The sequence below is a fragment of the Agelaius tricolor genome, unplaced genomic scaffold, assembly GCF_023055355.1.
Source record: "Agelaius tricolor isolate 1412-34295 unplaced genomic scaffold, bAgeTri1.0.p SCAF_15, whole genome shotgun sequence".
Lineage (NCBI taxonomy): Eukaryota > Metazoa > Chordata > Aves > Passeriformes > Icteridae > Agelaius > Agelaius tricolor.
In genome coordinates this window covers 16,047,303-16,064,899 of record NW_027269275.1, presented here as the reverse complement: position 1 = coordinate 16,064,899, position 17,597 = coordinate 16,047,303, and the positions used below count along the sequence as shown (strand labels likewise).

Below are 17,597 nucleotides of genomic sequence, written 5' to 3'. Positions count from 1 at the left end.
AGCTGTGGATGCCCAAATGCTGGGAGTGCTCAGAGGCAGACTGGATGGGGCTCTGAGCAGCTGATGCAGTGAAAGGTGTCCCTGCCCATGGCAGAGGGATGGCACAAAGTAATCTTTAAGGTTCCTTCTGACCCAAACCATTCCATGAGCTGAAACAGAAAGGCCCCACAGGAGGAACTATCATTTTCCTCCCCTCTACCTGAGCAAAAGCATTAGAAAGAGACTTTTCTTGCATGGTCACCAGACAAGAGGGCATCTGCTGGTGCATCCACAATCTGCTACCCTTCCTAATCTCAGGAACCTGTAAGGGACATTTATGTGGCATCCAGGCTTTGGCTGGCCAAATTCCCAGATGGTCAGTGGGAATGGCCCTTCTCCCTCCCTGACAGCTGGAGCTGATGTCCACCACACTTTTCTTCCTGGCCTCAGAAACCAACAGAAGAAAAGATTCACTGAGTGAGCAGAGAGGAATGGCAATGGACACCAATGGCAGCCCATGTCTCTGAGGGGTGGGTTTAGGGACAGCTAAGGGTGGTCAGCCTCAAAGGCAGAGCCTGGCTCTGCTCAGCAGCCCTGATGTGAACAGGTTACCCCACAGCTTTTACTCTGTTCACACCACACAGATCTCCCAAGCTGCAGAAAACCCGTAACCTGAACCCGCAGAACAAATCTCTCACAATACTGTTGACTATTTTTTCCTCATGATTAATGTCTCAGGGTCTGACAAAATACAGGGGCAGCATTTTTTGAGCTTGATACCAGTTATCCAGGGAAAGGCTGCAGCAGGCACACACGCAGCAGGAGCAGATAAGGGGGCTCAGATCAGTGTGTGATATACCTGCGTGCACCAGATGAGCTGAACATGACTCACAGTACTTCTGCTCACTTCTCACAGCTGATATTTATCACAGCTCCTTTCAAAAGCTTATCTCCATCCTTTGGAGTTCACTTATAGCATGAACAAGGTGAAGTCCCAGGTGGAACGAGGGCCCAGACGTGTCAGGGGAGGTTTCCATTGAGTAAAACCAGGATATCACCTGGTTTAGAGAGATAGGGGATATACACAGCTCAGCAAAACATGTTTCTGCAGGACTCTTCTATGTGCAAGTAGATAAATGCACTTAGTATGAGATACATAAACAAAAGAAAACAACAAACCTTTTTCTTTATGCATACACACATTATACATATATATATATATATATATATATATGCATATATATCTCTTTTATATATATATATACATATATATACACACACAGGCACAAAACTCTGCCTGACTCCTCTAATTTGCCTTTAACACTAAAGGTAGAACAAAATAGCTTTCATTTTTCCTATTCCTCCTTCCTTCTCAGTAAGAGAAATGAGACCTACCAATTTAGACAGCTATGCTTAGTTGCCCTTACTAAGCACCAAAGTGAATGATTTGACTAAGATTATGCAGCCAAGGGGTTATGCACCTCCCTTAATCAAAAGAATACACAGCTGGAATATAAAGTATTTGTCCCCTTGTATTTAAGGCAGGAGGGAGGAAATTGGGTTGTATAAAAAAAGAGAAAGAAAAGTTGTTAGGCATAAATGCAAACAGCTTTGCAAATAGAGGCTGGAAATAAGCATCTTCTTAAAAAAAAAAAAAATCACTGCAGCATATTGTAAAGGAAGCTCCTGCATTCATTCCATGGGGGAATAGGAAAGTGCACTCTCTGTACAAGGCTGCAGAAGACGGAAAGCTCTGTAAGCCCATCCCAACTCCCTTAATTATTTTAATTGCAGCAGTGTGATGCCAAGGTGCTGAATTACCCCCTCAGGCTCTGGCTGCTTAGCCAGGAGGTACTGAATTAAACTGTCAGAACATGCAGAAAAATTGCAATGGTGCCTGTCAACGGTATTTGTTAAGAGACACGGGTGAGGCCAGTGACTTGTATAGAAAAAGAGCTGCCAATGCAAAGTCGTCAAAGCACAGCACTGGAACTAATGGGGTATTCAGAGGTCTTGTTCTACTTCATTGGTTAAAGCCAACAAAACTCCTGTAATATTTGGGGCGGTTTGCTATTTATGGCTATGGTAATAAAGGCCAGTTAAAGCTGCAAAGCCAGCCACAGTTAGTGGTCCCCACTGCTTCAGTTCTAAATGGCTGAGGGGGCATGATTCCATCTCAAGCTCTGCTTTTAAAAGAGAGGAAAAAAGTATAAAAAGAATTGGATGTTTAAAAATATGAAAAATTAAATGCAGAGTGGGCCACGGTTTTACAATATACTGTTCTAGTTAAAAATAACCACATTTTGGATGCCTTACCCAGATGATTTTGAATTCAGTTATGTCTTAGCTGCAAAGGACTGGCATACAGCTGGCAATGTGGCCCAGGTTTAGCATCCTCTCTTCCTGACACGTGGCAGTTTCCTTCCAGAGACACTTACCAAAGCCCAAGGTGTGTTTGATACCAAAATCTACTTTGTAACTTCTAAACCCACGCAAGTGCAGATAGCGATCAAAGCCACCTGAAGAAGTCCTATTTGCTGTGGCTCTGCATAGCTCCCTTGCAGCTATTTTTAGGAGTAAAATCCTGTGCTTGTGAAATTGAAAGGCAGATAACAATGGCTGGAGCCAGTGCGTGGGCAGGTGCCATGCAAACACCTTGCAGCTCAACACTCACGCGTTGGCTCCGGCTGCTCGGTCCCCCATGACACTCTGGTCCTCTCTGGGGAGGAAAAATCCATTTGGATTTTGGGGATGGGAGTTGGCTCCTGCAGAGGGGCACACAGAGCTGTAAGCCAGATGAAAGTGATAAATAGTTTATGCGGGGTAGGCTGGCTAAAGGGTGAATACACTGGACCATGGGATTTTTAGAAACCCAACTTCTCATCCCTTCCAATCTTGAGGAGCTGAGCACAGCCCTTCTAGAGCTGCAGAGCAGCAATGGTACACAGGAAGGGAGAATCTTTTTGTGTTTGCCAAAGCCACCTTTTCAGCATAGCAGGGAAGTGGAGATAGAGAAAATGAGCATTTTTTTCACAGTAGGTGCTTGTCCCTGTCACAGACCTTTCCAATAGCTCCCTGTCCAGATGGAGCTGCATCCCATTTTTCCACAGCCTAAAGAGCTTTGAGAAATGCCTCATGTCCCACCTGGCTTCTCTGCTGGGCTATCTCCCAGCTCAGTGTGCTTACTGGGATTCTTCCTAAACAGGTCTCCATTGCCATAATCCTACATTCACTTAATGTGGTTTTCACTAAGAACACAAGTTCAAGAGAGGTTAATGATCCATTAGTGTACATTTTTAACTAGCTAATTTACATCTTGAATAGCCTGTATTTATTTTATTAAAACCAGGTCACTATATTCAGCTGACTGAATTATGTGACATATCACATGGATTACACTAGAATTGTTCAGTAATTATTTTTTCCCATACATGATATGTAATTATTACCTATATTTCTAAAACAATTAAAACTGTGAATGCTCTCTCAAAGAAACTGAAACCTTTGCTGCTGTAAGGGCTTTACAACTGCAACGCTCTCTGAGATGCAGGGTTCATGTCTGTAGTTCCTTTGGGATAAAATCCATCCTACTCCTGGTACAGAACACAGCACACAGCCTGCAGGAGTTATGGTTCAGGCCAGGCCACAAATGCTGTTTCTAAGCTGTGTTTGTAACTAAATCGTGTTGGCCATGATGCACTGTCATGAGCTCTTATTCCCTTCTTGCCATCTGGGAATTAAAGGACAATCTTCATTAACTTTAATTAAAGAAGTTGGTTCCTTTCAGATGAGGGTGACAATCCAAGTGTACCTTAAGCAGCTCAACCCACGTATTCCCCCCAGTATTGTCCATGGCTCTGCTCCTTCGGCCCACAAATTTAACATTTTCTGTCACACACACTGAGGAGAAGGCAGGGTGATGACTCCATGGGTCTGAAGACCACACTCCACCTCCATCTCTCCATTAAGAGTCAATCATTAAGCCACTTTGATATTCCCTTGGCAGTTTACCACAACTCCATAGCATCTCACTAACTTGGATATCTGAAGAATATGAGATACACAAGATATGGGAACTGCACCTTCAGTTGTCACGATCCCAATCACACAACCAGGTCTGGGAGAGCCCAATCACTCTCCATTTATCAGAGCACAAGTCTGAAAGGGTTTTGTTCTCCTGCACTGAGGACAAGTGACACAATGGGCACTTAAAAATTGCTAAATTGCCCAAAGTTTCTAAAAGGCAAACTATACCTTGATTATCTCATACTCAGAAAATGCCTTTGCATAGATTTAAACACATCTGAGCAAGTTTTCAGCATTAGCACTGTTCCTTTCTTCTTGGGATAGTGGTGGCATGTTGTGAAATGCCTCTTCCATGTTCCTTGCCAACATCAAAACCTCTTCACGCTGCATTTTTGAATGTCATGTTCACAAGAACACGAGAGGATTTCTGGTTCTCAGTGGGAGAGTGTTATGTTTTTCCAAGTGCAAACAAAGGGTATTAAAACACCCGTAGTGCTCATTATACCACTGCAGCCCACCAGAAACAAAAGTATGGATTCGATTTTCCACCACATAATGACTATATCGTGCACAGAACTGGATGAACTAATTTATTACTTAGGAAAAGTACTAATTGCTTGGCCCTTCTGCCTTTGGGTGCAGTGGCACATGCAGAGAAAGACCAGCTTCAGGGCCAGATACAAAACAGATCTGTCATAAAGGATCACTGCTGTTATTCCATCAAATCTGCCATTAGCTCAGCATTAGCCACAAAGAGCAAACCAAAGACAAGCATCAAGAATTCAGATATTGTTCTGCAAGTATAGAAGAAAAATAGTATTAACATTTCTTGGAATTCAATTAGTCAGAAGCCTTGTTTTCAGTGCCAAATGAGGTGCATTTTCTATTAAGTGAGATTTGTTTTCCAGAGTAAAGAGGGCATTGTCTCTGATAGGATTAGAAATCAAAATAGCTGAGTTGGATTAGCTACCTAACGATTAACAAAACAAACACCTTTTTTTTTTTTTTTTTTTTTTTTTTTTTTGTGCTGAAGACATGGAAATGTGGAGTGAAGGAGACTTCCTGGACCATCAAGTCTCATATCCGTGTTATTGAAGGCATCACATCATAGAACTCTTTTCACAAACGTATCAGACTTATCATAATCTGCAGTAATTTCTACAATGATGTTTTCAGCATGATAGCATCAGCCATGTGGACAGAAAAAACAGCAAAATTTCCTTGATGCAAATTCTGTTTCATACGAAATTTGCAGTCATCGTACCACAGGATTTCTGGGAAGAAATGTCTTTGTTTCTTTCTGAAACAATGTTTGAAGATTTACAAAGCCTTATTTTTGTCAATGACATACCAAACGTGCAAAACATTGCAGAGAACTGAACAATTACATAAAACCCCCCTTTAAACTGCTAATTTAGCTTCATTTTATCAATTTTAAAAAATAATATTGCACTTATTGTTCTAGATGGCCTTTTTGGGAGGCTGATGTGGTACTGAAGCCCTCTTCCTCTTTTAACACTGCTGCTTCTCAAACCAATACTGAAGCTGAACAATCTTTTGTCTGAAAATCAAATTAGCACTTTCCTAAGGGTAGTGTAAGGCATTTGCATGAGTGTGAAAACTCAATCAAAACTAAAGTTTGAGTGCTGGGCATTTATATCCTGGGCTTGCCAGAATAAAGCAGCATTAAGTTTCTCACTAAGACTCAGATTTGTAAAGATATTTAGATGCAGATAAGGTGCTTAGTGGTGCATTCAAAAAAGCCTAGGACTTTTCTGTGCTGATGATTCATTCTAATATACATTTCATTTACAAGTCAGCAGTACAATGTTGTGGTAGAAGTGATGTGGTAAAAAATAAAACACAAGAAAAAACAATAACTGAGGGTAGAAATCTGGGCATAACAAAGGCAACTGTGATGGTCCCAGTGGCCTTAATCCATACAAATCCATACAAATTCCTCTCTCTCAGATTTCTGAAGGTTTCTTTTGCTAAAAAGCAGAAAGCAATAGAAGAATTATTATATTTAATGATGTGCCACAGGACAGCAGTGTTTAGAAGAAAGTCCCAGGCTGATTTTCCTTCCCTCAGTTCTGTCTTCCAGCACTGAAGCTATTGAAAAATGAACCTAAAAATTGGTTCAAGGAGTTCTCTTTCTCTCCTGAAGTTTGATTCAAATTTGCAGTCTTCATGTATTTCAGGCTGATTCGGTGAGACCATGGCATGTCTCAGCTCTGAAGCTGCTTCTTGCAGATTGCAGCTGTAGGGAGAAACACGTCTACGTATGAAGCAAAGTGATGGAGTGAATTAAACTCCAAACACAGCCTCCAGCTAATTTTTTAATAATCTGAGTGCAAAACAGGGCCTTGAGGGTAGGCAGAGCTTTTCAGTAAACCAATCAGAACTGGATTTTATTTAAACAACAGTAAAGTCAGTCCCAGAGAGCTCAGACAGTTGTACACAAAGCAGCCGCGTCTCACTGAGAGCCTGTACAGTAGCTCAGCATCTCAATTTCAATCACAGCTCATTCCCTGCTGGTAGTTTTTGTCTGCAAACAAGCTGAATGTGAGCTGACAAGGGCCCCCAGAGCAAATAATACGAGCACTGGAGGAAGAAACTCACACGGACACGATGCTGACAGTTGTGCAGCCAATTCAAAACGATCGCACAACAAGAGCCCCAGAGCTCAGCTGGAGCTGCACACCAGGGCACCAGCACACAGAGAGAACCTGATCCGAGGGGTTCCACCTCCTGAAGCACAGCTCACCTTGGCAGAACTGGTGTGCTGGCACAGGGCAAGGCCAGAGGAGGAGCAGGGCAGTTCTGGCAGCTTTTCTAAGCAAAGCTCTGCATTGCCCTGGGTCGATGGGAACACGTCCAGCCTGCACATCCTGCCTGCTCTGTGGATCTCCAGAGGGTGTGCCTACAAAGACTTTGTAAATCTGAGTTATTTCCAGCATTTTACAGTACAGGAGCTGTGCAAGTGGCCACAGTTTCTTCCAGGGATGCTGGTTTCCCCTCAGGGATATCAGGATGTTTTTGTTCTCTACACCTCTTGCCCACATTTCCTTATACAGGAGTGTCCACAGGTGGGAAAAAACTTCCAGAAAGGGCCAAGATCATGATGCTACATTACACCAAGCAGTACAATCTGTCATTCCTTCCCAGGAAACGTAGGATGGGCATGTATCAAGCTAAAAGTGGTGCTGGAAACACACTACTGCCCTTGGCAGCATCTGAGATGCCACCTGAGAGCTGCACTGTGCTAATTGCACTCATGAGCTGCACGCACACATCTCAGCACAGCTTTAGAATGGGCACCCTTAAGTTTGTAAAACACGTTGAAGCAAATCCTGCTCAATAAATGGAAGCCACCAAGATGACCAAGATGACCAACAGCTACAGCTGTTAAAACAGACCCCCCTAATGGCTTGATGTGGAGAGGATAGATATTGTTTCTTTGGAATCTGCAGTTTTCAATATCATTACCGGCTTTAAACAGGCTTTAAATATGATCGTATTCACTGGTAATGGCATCTCTCCCTTACAGAGGGAATGTGGCAACTAACTGGAATATAACAGCCAGGGATTTACTGGAGGAAAAAAAACAACACTATAGTGGGCTTTTTTTTTTAGAGAAAATAATAATCACTTTATTTACAGATAAATTCCAAAAAATAATTTGTGACTTTCAGATCCATTTATTGGACTACTGCTCATTATTGGATTTTTAATCTGAGAAAAAAAAAACAGGCTAGACAGCAGCCTGTTGTTTTAGAGTTAATTTCTTGTAAGAGGTCTGATTTTAAAGAGTGTAGACAAAACCAGAATATAGATGTTCCTCTCATTTTCACTAAAGGACATGTGACATATAGACACTGTCCTTACAGATAAACTTTTCTTTACTTTATGTCATTTTAAATACACTTCTGCAGCCAGCAACCTTAGTAGAGGAAAGGAACACAAGGCTTTATTCTGCACTTACTCTATACCTGCCACAGGAGCTCAAAAATGAGTGTACAGATGCTGCCTTTGGAGATGAGCTAATATCCTCCCTGCTTTGCCTCATTCAGCCAAACCAGAGTTTATAAAACAACAACTTTTTTATGAGATTTCCAGTAACATTAATTGTTGGTCACAAAACTTCAAAGAAAACCAGATATTTATAGCTCAATTCATGTTTCTCTTTTTTTTTCCACACACTTTTACCACAACACTTTCCAACCCGGTTCCCATGAGCACGCTGCAAACAGAGCTGTACCCGCTTCCTGCTGTGGCAGCCTCCTTAACCACTTCACTCCTGGTGCTTCTGCTGCTTCTCTTATTTATTTTTTTCTTTTTTTTTTTCTTTTTTTCCAGTGTTCACGTCCTTTCATTGTTTTCCCTGGTGTGTCACACTTGCATTTTCCCACATTGCTTTATCATTCATCTCTGCTCTCTTCAGCCACCCGCACAATCATTAAAATGGTATGGGAAATGAACTATGTATACAAAAATATATAGGCATATACAAACACACATCCCTGTGTGTATATATAGATCTACACACACAAACTACACTGGGAAAACTTTTATACAAGGGGAAAAAAAAAATATCTCCTTTTCAGTAGAAAAATTACTTGCTAAATGAACTCATTTTTATAAACGTGGAAGAGGGAGGTGGAACGTTTTCAGATACATATATTATATATTTCCCTATTCCTCTGAAGAACTGATATTCATAACCACTTATTTATTACAATGTAATCAGCATATTGATTATATTAAGCAATCCCTGTAAATCTCTATAAGCTGAGGTTAACAATGGCTTTTCAAATGCCATTAACCATCACCTTGCAGCTTTCTCTCTATTATGTACCATAAAGTTAATCATGTGCAAGACAGTTTTTCCAAGAGAAAAATCTGCCATACAGTGCAATGATCACCTTGGTATTTTCCTAGAACAAAGAAAAGGTCTTTCTTAAATAGGAAAAAGTCTATGCCATCAAAGAATGAGTGCTGGGCAAGATAATCATGGGTTTCCTGCAAAATTTCTCAGATTATCTCATTAAAGCCCAAATTCTTCAGACCTTACTTTCAGCATTAAAATCCCCATGCCTGTTATCATGAAATAGGTTGAGACTTGTGATTCTGTAGCATGTAAGAGGCACTGGAGTGAGGCAGGTGCTGCATGAGCGACTCTCACAGAGGGAGGGCAGAGCCCTTCCACCCTTCTCCAGAGCAGCTGCCCCAAAGCAAGGTGGCCTTGGGCAGGACCAGAAGGTTTCAACATTTGGGAACCAGAGCCACAGGATTTTCTCTCTGGGTTCCACCAAGGTGGGTGTGCCATGGCCAGGCAGCAGCCAGGGGTGGAGGTCTCAGCACTCACAGGGGTTAACTCCTCACCCAATAATTTCTCCCACAAGAGGAAATGAGATACAGTGAGATACGCCACTGGCACGTGCAGGAGGAGGAGGCTGCTTATGTAAATGTAGAGATAGATCCATAAATCACACCATGAAAAGGCACTGGCCATACCTTACACAGCAATAACTGCTACAGGAGATCATTAACAGAGTCAACTATTGCATTACATCCAGCACAACACCGGTGTCAGACCTGACAGAAGTTCAGCCTGCCCATAACATATTTTTTCATTTGCTTACCAAATCAATATTTATCTCTGTCTGTGGTAAATTAGACAAATTTATTTAACGTGGAAAAGTAACCATGTAGCATGAAGCAGGAACCTAATATTAAGCCTGCATATGATATTCAGGAGTTCAAGCCCTGCCAAGCATTTCACAGGGAAAGCACTCGGAAAAACATTTCAATTGATCTTTCCTCCCCCCTCCAAGTTCCTCTGGCAAGTGATTTGAAACATAGGTGCCAAATTAGGGTAGCTCTAAGGTTCCTATTACTATTTGGCACACTGAGGAGCCAGTGATTTAAGACAATATGAGATGTCCATTAGCTGTAACAATGAATTCAAATGCTTAGAAGCCAGGCTATAAATCTACCCTTTTGGAAAGATTAACCACTGTTTGCCTAAAGTTAGAAACTCCACCTTTGAGGGGAAAATGCATCCCTCCTGCTAGTTCCTGCCCAGCCAAAAGCAGCCCAGGAGCTGCATCCCACAGGAGCAGCCAGCACAGGGAGCACAGATAAAAAACCAGTTGGGAAATTCAGCCTTTGTACCCCAGCAATCCCAAAGGATTAACTGAGAGCAGACAGAGGTCGGTGCCTCTCGGGTGCTCTCACTCCCTCCTGCACCTCTGGAGCCACCCTGTCAGCAGACATACCCAAAAACTTCTGGATTCCAACAGTCAGGGCAGTCTCTGAAGACATATTATTACAGCAGAAAATCTCCAATAAATTCCCTTTCCCACCATCACAAAAAAAAAAATAAAAAAAAAAAAAAAAAAAAAAATCCCCCAGAGCTTGTATTTCTAGAATCATGCCAAATGAGGCTTTTAATTCTGATTTTTGCTGAACTTGTGCACAAATAAACTCTATGCAACAGGAAATGGCAAAAATGAAGCTGCTCTGTAGCTATATGGTCCAGGATGCCTGAAGTTCAGCAATCCAGGGTGCTGGACACTGGGCAATTCTTATTGCTTATAGCTGAGGAGTGGTGTGGGGCTGTGCCATATGCTGGAGATGGCAGGCAGGAAGTGAGAAGCAGGCATGGATAAACAGAACACTGGGTAAAAAACCCCAATATTTTGTCTTCCTGATGTACTGAGATTAACAATATGTCATTCACTTATTCACTGGACAGCTACACCATAGACCACAGCAAAAACTAGCAAGGAGTATCAATTTATTGCCTCCATTCAAATTTTGTAGCAGGTTTTGGCAAGCAGCTAAAGCTGCTAATATAGCACTTACTGTGTTGATGGCCCTAAAGTCATTTGTAATACCATAAAACAAATTTGTATGATATCCACAAATCAATTGCTCCATTTAGATGTTATTTTTTACACAAACAAGTAACTGTGGTCTTGGCAAAGAGATATGTCAGACCCAAAATGGAAAAAAAAAATAATAATGAGAAAAGGATAGAACTGCCCTCAGCAGCAGTCTCTCATCCTCTCTCCATCCTCCCACAAATTTCTTTTCCCAATGACACCGTAAGTAGGTTCAAAAGGAGTTTTCAAAATGTAGCTCTCCTGGATGGTGCAGGCAGGTCTGTGGATGTCATCAGCCTTGAGATATAGATGTTGGCAATTGCAGAAAATGCCAACACAGAGTAGAAAATGAAACAGAATTGCTCAGCTATGGAAAAAGAAGAAACCCTCAGCACAAGGCCAAGAACACACAACCACTTCCTCTGAGAAGCTGTTACTCTCCTGTTTATGTTAGAACTAATGTTTGGGGCACCCTTACCTCAATAGCCATGCTCAGAGCAGATCTTTGAAGGCTTCAGGAAAAAAAAAAAAAAAAGAAAATATAACTTTAAATGAAATCAGCTAAAAACATTCTTCTGGAGGCAATCATGGTTGTGCTGTCGATGCCCAGCCGCTAAATTTTTGTTGCAAGGTATAAACGCAGGGGCTTAATCTCCTGATTTGCAAACATGAAGGGAAGGTACTGATACAAATTAGAGGTGTGCAAAAACACAGCTCCCCTGCCTCACACAGGGCCCATGAGAACTCAGGAGTGCTCTGCTCACTGATTTGACTGGAACGTTATTTGTCACGCTAATAAAGAAAAATGAGGGTGCAGGATTTCCAGGGCTGGAGAACAATGACATAACATCTTTCTACATCCGTGTTTTACAATCCCTCCCTGTGCTTCTCTCACGTTCTCCCACCACAAAGTAGCTCACAAATGATGATGTTGTAAATGTGGTGTTTGGTAACAGCAGCGAGTGGTTAACCAATGTCAATCCCACAGAGACAGCAAGGGTGGGCTCCTGGGGTGGGGCTTCTTTGGGGGTTACTGCTTCTTTCGATGAAAATGAAAATGCAAATCAAAAGTAACTGAAACCCACCCAATTTCTGTGTGGAAGAGATTCACTGGCAGTTTACACCAAAAAATGAAAGGAAACATTGGTGATGTGTATACAAAAAAGCAGCAAAACCTCTCAGTGCTGGTGAACAGATAACAGTCCTTTTGGCAAAATTCTTACTGTGCTTCCAAAACTTATCCACGAAGAAGTTTTAAATTCTTACACTTATTCTTAAAGAAGAAAAAAGACTTAATGTGCAATAACCACAATTTTAAATAAATGTATATGGCAAACAGCAGCTATCCAACCCACTGCACAGAAACTTTGAAAAAACCCAAACCCCAAAGACCAAATGCTGATGCATTTTCCTTCTACAATGACTGTGGTTTTCACAGGGACACTGAGTAAAGTGACATCAAGTACTGTTTTTAATGAAGTCAAGCATAACCTTTAAGTTCTGAGCAGTATCTCCAATCAACATTGACTGATTTGGGGGATCTCTAAGCTATGCAATTTTTTTCTTTTAATTAATTTCTCAGCTGAAAGAGTTTGAAAATCTGATTAAGCTTCTTGATCAGACTTGTTCATGCCATGGCAACAAAAAAAAAGGGCATCTAAATTCCTTTGCACAAGAGTGGTGTTATGGTAGTACCTGCAGAGCTCTCGGGCACTTCCACACAATAAAGGGTTGGTGGAAAAAAGTGAGAAAACAGGGTCAAAAACTGCACCAAACAACCAGAAATAGGAATAAAATGCAACCAAATAGTTGAATAAAATAAAAAATAAGTGCTCTGAGATTTGGTCATATGAATGGATGGTTAAAGCCCAGAGGGAGCTGAGGGCAGCCTGCAGCCCCATGGAACGAGGCTCCTTCTTCCTGCTGGGGGGTGGAAAATAATGACCAAGAAAAAGGCAGCAAGAAGAGAAAATCGCAAATCTAAGGTGAAACAGGAGTGGGCTGTTGGTGTTCCAAGCTCAGCTCCCACATCCTGCTCAAGCTGGGAGGAGAGCTGGGATCAGTCCTGCCCCATCCCACCAACATAGGGGGGGCTCCAGCTTCTGTGGGGCAGGACAGAGATGGGGATGGATTGGGAATGGGATCTGGGGAGGAGGGGCAGGACAGTGGTGGGGATGGATTGGGAATGGGATTTGGGGAGGAGAGCCAGGACAGTGGTTGGAATGGATTAGGAATGGGATTTGGAGAGGAGAGCCAGGACAAGGCCCTGGCGAGCTCAGCTGTCCCAAGATGGTGCTGACACAGGGAGAGGGTGCACTCTGAACTAGGGGGCTTTTTAGTTCCTCAATGGAAAGTTTTACACTTTATTAAATCTACTCTTCAGTTATCTAAAAGCATTAATGCTATTGTTAAAATTCACAGCTTTCAGTTACTAAAGAAATGTGATTGTTTTATCTGGATTTCTATTATATGAATAAAACGTAACACTGTCTGCATAAAATGGCCCCAGAGTTTCATTAAAAAATAACAGCCTAATTCCCTAATATGAAGTTATTTTAAGTGTTTTATTAATATTGTCTTCTAAATGCACATAAGTGTGATCCCCCTTTAAGTGCAGTATCTTTAGGGCTAGTTGTAATTGTATTTTTCTTATCAGTTGCTTGTGCCTGAATTTCAAATATTCATTGCTTACTTCAGGCACTTCACTCAGACAAGAAAGAGTGCAGTGAAAAACTATTTAATTTGGACACTATTTGAATATCAAACTTTTCAGTCCTTACTGCAATAGCTCTTGTCCCTATTAAGAATCTCAAAGTACCACTAACAGAATTCCTAGGGTGCCTATTTATCCTGCCTTAAGTTCCATCTGTTAAAATGAAACTATAAATAAAAATCAATGTGAAACATGAAAAGCCTGACACACGGAATGAAATCCTCATCCCAATCAAGTCCATAGTAAATTAAGTTATGTGTAAAGGCCATGACTTGTCCCATCTAACTTTAGTATCTGCCAGGAATGCCTGGTTTCAGACCCTGAGGCCCTCAGTGGAAAAAGGAGAGAGACACCTCTGGTGGGAAATTCTCATTTTATTGGGTGCTGGCAGCACTTTCCCTTGGCCAGAGGGTGCCAAGAAGCCCAGCTCTTACCTGAGGTACATTTTTACCCAATATTGAAGTGGAGCTATTCAGGCTGAGCATATCAGTTAAAGGAGAGAATCCCACTCCTTCTATTTAACTTGTTTTAAAGGAGAAAATGCCGAGTTTTTTCATGAGTAAGAAATGGCTCCAGGAATTCCTGATACACCTTTATCAATGACAAGAAAGGGACAGAGGCAAGAAAAAAATTTAGAGAGGCAATCAGTTCTTCCTTTGTGCTGGGAACAGAGCAGAACAAACAGCAGCACAAACAGCACATCCTCACAGTTTCCAAGCTTACAGGCATCACGTTACATGATGTCTTTGAATTTGTCTTTGCAGGGTCACACATATACAGCTGGGAAACCACAGGAGGGTGTTGTGATAATTTTACAGCAAAATTATAAAATGGAGATGTGTGGCAAACATAATTTTTCTATCACTATCCAAAAGCAGCTATAATTAAACATTAATTTCCCCCAGTGACTCCTCTGTGAGCCCTGCACTCCTGGAAAACCTTGTCCTCCTTATTGGAAACACAGCAGGTTGAAGAATCAGGGATTTTCTACCTACTCCTTTATATGAACTTTTCTGCATCTTGGTATTGTTTCAGAAGGACCAAGTGACCTGAACAGAGATGTTGGGCTAAAAAAGGGTTTAAAACCAACTTTATTTTGTGAAGTTTTAGCCTTGGCCTTGGAAAGTAAATTGATTGATTATTGCTGAGTAGGGTTTTCCCTTTCCAGAGAGAATCCCAAAATCAAATTTACCAGGAGAAGGTGGGAAAAGCAGAGCTCAGCATCCAGGCAATGCCCTGCTGTCATTTCCCTCAGGGCACAGGCAGCATCCCTTTGCTCTGGATGCCACAGCACAGCCATGGTCACCTCCCCAGACTCTGGAGCCCCCCACTAAATCCATATGCTGAGGCTCACTGGCTGATTAGGACAGGCATGCAGTAGTGTGGACAAAGATAAAAATGTGGATTAAGAGGAGGATAAGAAAAAAATATTTCATGGCACCTCCCACCCATGCAGAAACTGTTGTTATTCCATAGGCTGTACCTCACAGTCAGCACTGTGCAACCTGAGGGGCTCCCCAGCTTCCTGGTTAGCATCACCCAGCCTCAATCATTTCCTTTAATCCTTCCTTTGAAATGACAAACATTATTGACACCTTTCCTCCTAATGGTCTGCAGCGTTTTCTAACAACTTTACAAATGTCAATCCCGCTCATTGCAGAAGCCCTATTGATTCCCTCCCTTGCACATCAGTATTTGGTCTGCTTTAAAGATATCCCACATCACACTGTGCAGATGATAATCAGAAAAGCTGCTGCAGGACCTGTGCTGTGGCGTTCTGCTCACTTCTCCAGAAGAACACAGGCTCTTCCTTCCATCACATGAGGCTGCAAAGTCCATCCCTATCTCAAGGGCATTTGCAAGAACTATAAAACATTCAGATCACCGATGATTTATTATGTGGGAGTGACATCAACACAAAAACCCCTTAATTTTATTCTATATGCAAGCTGCGCAGAACAAGCATTGTTGTGTGTTGCACACTGGATTAAGGAAAACCCTGAGCAAATACAGCACTTGACAAATTAATGTCTGGAATTGGGGCTTCCCATGGCTCCTTAAGAAACACACAAGTTCCTTAATGAAAACGGGTACTTGATTTGTTATTAATTTTTCACATCCTTGGACAAAAGCCAAAAATATTTCAGTGAGTATCTGTATGGTAACAGTCATAGCCAGAACTATTTCACACTCAGATAATTGCTGAGGAAGTTTCAAAACACTGGAAATTATCTTCTAACCTACGTCCCAACTTCTATTTCTAACTCATATCTCAGCTATAAAAGCTGTTGGTTTTGGGTTTGGTTTTTTTTTTTCCTTTTTAAATATTCTTACTCATTTACAGAATTCTTAGTGGAAAATTTGGTATCTATTCTGGCAAGAGGAAAACCAAATTTCCTCCTGATGCAACTTGAAATACTCCTCAAAATTAGCCTTAAAAATGTCATGTGAATCCATATTGCTGCATTGAGAAATGCTACACTACCAATGCTGAAATGCACAGTAATTTCTCAGATACATTCAGTATTTATAATAACATATTTTGTAATTGTATTAATTTTGACAAATGATTTACCTCCAGTATAAGAAGAAAACTAGAAATACTGCATTATTTCTACTGTCTTTGAACACCCCATCCTTTTTTTATAATATAAACTTGTTATCTATTGCTTGAAGTGAAAAGGAACTCTCAAACCCCACATCAGCCTATTGAATGAGTATGGCCAAAAACCTATTAAGAATTTGTTCCACACCAGCCTGACCAAGTTAATTTTAAAGAGATATTTTTTCTTTTATGAGAATGAAATTCCCAACTTTTCTTTTTTTTCCCCTGAGATCAGTGTGATTTAAAATAAATGAGCTACCAACCAGATCCTGGTGTTTAAAATTGGATTCCCAGCAACCGTCACTGTAATGACAGCAAAACACAGCACATAAAGATACAATGATCCACCCCAGTGAAAGAGTTAAATTTACAATGTCTTCCCCCATTGCCAGTCCTTTAAGGAAAAGTAGAGGGGGTTTCTTTTGTCTGGAGAGGAAACTGTCACTTTGTGTTTTCAGGTTTGTAGAAAAGCCTTTTTTAATGTAAACATTCATTAAACTAATTTGAAGTTGTCATTACTCTCCTCCCCTGCTGCTTTATATCAGATTATTCCTAAGTGCTTGGTGAAGAGCCCCATAAACACACAGTCTATTTCCCTGCAGGGTATAATCACACAGTTTGCACTGTGATTTATGCTCTATGGTGCTGGTGAGTGTCCTAAACTTTGAAAGGGCTTAGTTCTTCAGCAGATGCACTACTCCCTTTATATTTAAACAAAGTTCAGCTAACCCTCCCAGTCTATTACAGACATTGTTTAGCTCTTTCCCTTCACAATAAGGCTTGCTAAGTGCTGATTAAATCCAAATCGGTGACACTTTTAATTAAGAAAATGGGAATTCAGAAATAATTGCCTTTAAGTTTCAATAAAAACATTTTACAAGTGTTGTTTTCCCTTCCCCCTTGCCACAGCATCAAGAAACATCTCCAATTCAGAAAGGAACAGACCAGAAATCTGATTTGGATTTTGGTAGAAATACTAATTCTGACTCTAGAGGATCTTTTAGGGCGCCTTTTATAAAAGTCAGATCCCAGAGGAAGTTCTGCAAGGCCGACTGGAGCAGAGGCAGGAAGATCATTTTGCTCTGGAGACAGAAAACCTGAGGAGAGCTGCTGTTATCAGCATCTGCTGCGCTCACGAATATCGGAGACTTGAGAAAGATAAAATTTCCCTCACAGATAAGATAACCAGTGATGATTTCAGTCTGCTCCACTAACAAATGTTAATCTAGAAAATACAGCAATTACTTCGATAATAAAACACTCTTCAGTCGATCCATTCCTACACTTCAGGCAGTTTGTGCCTGGAGTGCGCCAGTAATGAGCTGGAGATGGAGCAGAGTCCCCACGGAAGCAGAGCCACTCCAGCTCAGCTGAGGAGCAGTGT

At 41.4% G+C, this 17,597-nt stretch overlaps 1 protein-coding gene across 1 annotated transcript in view; it reads right to left on the bottom strand.

Moving 5' to 3' along the window:
* The window catches only part of WWOX (WW domain containing oxidoreductase), a 474,253-nt gene that overhangs the window by 69,536 nt on the left and 387,120 nt on the right, over positions 1 to 17,597 (bottom strand). The window lies entirely within an intron of this gene.